Here is a 4,418-nt window from a genome sequence, read left to right as displayed (position 1 = left end):
ATGAGTGATGTGCAATCCAAACTTTGTCTTTATTGCTATGCCTAAGTCCTCCATGAAACAAAATGCCTCTGGTGTGTAAGTCCCTTGCACGAGGACAGATAGTTCCTGAAATGCTGGAGCTTAGTGTTTATGGGAGATAACAAGCCACATGGTTTTCATTCCTCTAAACGAGTTTGTTTGACCCATGTGCAGTAGATGTGCTTGATCACACGTTTGTGGGAGGTATGTGGACAGGAAATATGTCAGGATGAACACTTGCCCCTGATTGTATATAGGCAAGAGCCATGTAGGCAGGAAGTACATCAGGATGTAGGCTTGCCTCTGACTGGACCTCATGGGAAATGCAGTGAATTATGAATGTTTGCCTTTTTATCCCCTACAAAATGTGACTTGGTGAGCCATTGTCTGGGAAACCAGAGATGGATTTGGTAAGGGAGTCCATCATCTTGACCAGTATTTAATTAAAGCTTGCTTCAAATTTGGCTTTAAACTGTGGTAGTGGTCTTATACTTGACTTGCGGGTTTAACATTGACTCACCCTAGTCAATGGAAGGTTGAAGAATGCATCTTTGAGGTGCAAGACAGTTACACCTGTTTCTCAGGAGGAATCAGCCTCATGAGAATCAGAGGTCCCTGGTCTCTGCACAGACAAGAGACATGTATTCCAGTGTGACTGACAGGGGACCCAGATCCTTTCTCTTCAGGACAGAGAAAATGGACTGTGATTTCTCTTTTTGTGCCCATGGTCACTGGGCATTGTTTAATCTGGATGGGTTAGCAAAATGGTGAGTTGAATAATTGTAGCAACCTTGGTGTTGGGCCCGTCTTCAGGGCTTGAATTCTTCCCAAAACCCGAGGAATCTTTGTTATCCATCTGAGATAGTCCAACTTTTGACTGGAGGCAGATTCTGCCCAAGTAGTATTGCCAGGCAGCAATACCCCTGCCCACTTGCCCAACCCAGGGGCAGTTATTTTTTGTTGTTGTTGCTGTTTTAATTTTTTTCAGACTATGGTGGGGGTTATGGGACATTGGTCAGAAAAGAGACATAAATCATGAAAGAGAAGGAGTGGAACTCCCTCTTTTCCTTCTGGCACATCCCAGCGGCACTTTTCCCATTCTCTGAGGTGCCTTAGAACAGGCACAGAGCTGAGGGCATGCTCACCTGGGGGAACTATCTCCCCTCCCTGTGTGTACTCTGCTTAGATGGATGAGGGACCCACTTAAGAAGCCCGGTCTCTCTCCTTCTCTACATAGGGGCCAACCCTGACCTTGATCAGGAGTCAAGGAACCAAACAAGCATGTGGTCCATTCCTGGAGTGGGACAAGTGGAGGGTGTTTGGGTTTCTCTGGGTAACCTGGCACTGCATTTGGACCTTTCCTTTATAATAAACTTCTCATGAAATCAATGACTAGAAGAGCATAGCTTTAATTACTGATCAGAAGAACAGGATGAGAGTGTTGTCTCATGTCCCATGAGAAAGCATGACATCCAAAACTGCTCAAAACTTCATTAGTATATAACTAAAAAGGGCTCCAGGAGCCTTAAAGATTATATGACTACTATATAACAGAAGTTTGTCAGATAAAAAAAATCAAAGGCACACTATTGCCCTTAGAAAGACTTGATCAAAATAGGCTTGTCAGTCATCTAGGCAGGACAAAGTTCCTCCAGAAAAGCTATTCATTTTGGAGATTTCTTAGAGAATAATAGAAAGAAGTTTAAATTTTTATTTCCTTGGCGCCTAAGAATAGTGAACGTCTTTGTAAGTGGCCGTTTATGTTTCTTCTTTACGAATTGTGTACTCAGATCATTAACCCATTTATTGACTTTCTGGTATTTAAATATTTGTTATTCTTTAAATATTCTAGAATTAGCTCACTGTCGATATAAGTAGGATAGAGGAAGGGCGGGGGGGGGAGAAACAATGTGTGTAGTAAAAATGGCATAATGAAAACCATAATTTTATTCTAAAATTAATTTATAAAAGAAAACACTGCAATGCCTGACTAAAATTTAGGTCACCCAAGTGATCTCTTTGATCATTGTCTACTCTCATCATTTGAGCACGCACCAATCTGCGAAATCAATATGACTTGTCTTTTACACTAACCACACCGTGTGTATCACACCTGAATAGTGTCACTGGAGATCACAAGGACCAGACAAATAACAGGAGTCAAGAGTGAGATCTCAATGACAGCAGATTTGCTTAAATGTGTATTATTGGTTGTTGGGAGACCTCATTCTGTAAGTGTGTGTCTGATTGGTTTGAATAAAGCACTGTTATCCAATAGGGAAAGAAGATAGGTGGGACTAGGAGTCTAGGAGGTTTCTGGGAATTGTAGTGAGGAGAGCTCTCTCCATGTGATATCCTTGGAGCAATGGGCACCCACGAATGAGTCCTCAAAAAGATATGTTCTTATAAAATATACATTAGTAATTATGGGTTAATAATCAAATCAGAAGTAGCCAATTAGAAACCAAGCAAATGGCCAACAGCTTCATAATTAATATAGTGTCTTGCATGTTATTTGGGGGTGAAAGCTGCTAAGGGACCCAGGCGGGATCCCGAAACAGTTGGTCACCAAACACTTTTAGGTTTTCAGATATCTGTTATGGTGGTTTATTTTGATTTGAGACAGAGTCTCACACTATAGTGTATGCTGTCCTGAACTCACCAAGTAGTCGAGGCTGGCTTTAAACTTACACCAATGGAAGTGAAGAAGGCTCTTAGTGTTCTGAATGCTAGTTATACAGGTGTGAGCCTCCATGCCCAGTTCAGATATCTTTTTATGATTTCTGACTTAATTCCAATGGAGTCAGAGTACATATGTTACAAAATTAGAATCCACTTAATTTTTGTTTATATATAACTCAAAATAAAGGTTCTTCTTTGTTCAGAATCCATGTGCATTAAAAAAAAATGTGATTCTGAAAACATGTGTTATACCGGAATGTCAGTTACAACATATTGTCCTCTGTATGTGACAGGAAAACTGCATTCATGAATGTGGTTGCCTAAAATAAAACTAAACTACGATAGCACAGTTGCCATGCCAGTGTGGAAGGCGGAAATCTCAAAAGGCTACACACCTAGATGTAGAGCTATAGAAAATTAATGTGAGAGGGAGATTGACACAGAGAGACAGACAGACAGGGATTGAGAGAGAGAGAATATCAGTGTTACTCAGGTGTAACCCGTTTAATTGGTTGTTCAATCCCAAATGGAGAGTCCTAAATACATACACATAAGAGTAGCACTAAGTGGACTTTACAGGTTGTATTTATGAGTATGAGTGTGTATAGCAATAATAATTAAAGAATAACAGGTCATGAATTTGAGAAGAGAAATTTAAAGGTTCAGGGGAGAAGTCCAAAGTAAGACAGGAAGTAGAGATGGGATGTAAGAGTATTTATATATTATAATATTTAAAAAGCAACAAAAGAAAGATGCCATGCAACAGAGTTCAAGTGGAGGGATTTTTTATTAGGGAAAAGAAAAGGAGAGCAGGGAGACTGGCCTCCAGGGACAGGAGTAATGGGAGAGAGGACAGAGAGGCAGAGAGAAAGTGTGTATTTGTGTGTGTGTGTGTGTGTGTGTGTGTGTGTGTGTGTGCGCGTGTGTGTCAGAGACAGACTGACAGGCAGACAGACTGATACAGACAGATAGGGAGAGAAAGAAAGAGAGGAGGATGGGAGGTGGCCTGGGCCCTTTTAATGGAGGGTAGTGAATGTTCCTTCAGCTGAGGGCACATCCTGTCAGAAAACCAAGGACAGGCCAGTACAGATGCCTAAATACTAACATTATACATGAAAGTTTTCAGAATTAAAACATGTTTCTAAATATTCCCTACTTATATCACTGATTATGCTTACCACTACAACTATTTTCCTTTGTATATTCTTTTCTCCCAGATTATAACATGTAATAGTCTAATGGTTGCTTGAATAAAGGAGTCATGCTGACATTTGAATTATATGAAAATTCTGCAAGAAATAATTATCTATATTTGTTGAAGAATTTTTAAAGGACACTAGAGACATGGTAGTAGACAGTCATACAAAACATACTACAAATACAAACTTGAGAAGGTACAGAAATACAGTATGTTGTAGCAATCCTAATATCTAACAAATTAGACTGAAGGATGTCGTTTTTATGCACATTGGAGTCACTGAGAAGAGCTGTCACTAAAACAAAACTCTATAATGTTAAACATAACTAACTGCTGGAATCATGAAAAGCACCTCATCAACAAAACAATCACATGTAAACAGTGTTCACATAGCTTACTTAAATAAATGAGGTGATTTGTTAAAATGTTTGTACTTTATTAATATCTTTTCGAATACTGTATACGTGAGATGATCAGTGCAGTCACGTAGGTTGCTATGGAGCTTAGAACTCACGTTCTA

Source organism: Mesocricetus auratus, unplaced genomic scaffold, assembly GCF_017639785.1.
Source record: "Mesocricetus auratus isolate SY011 unplaced genomic scaffold, BCM_Maur_2.0 Super-Scaffold_100033, whole genome shotgun sequence".
Lineage (NCBI taxonomy): Eukaryota > Metazoa > Chordata > Mammalia > Rodentia > Cricetidae > Mesocricetus > Mesocricetus auratus.
This window is presented reverse-complemented; position numbering follows the sequence as displayed.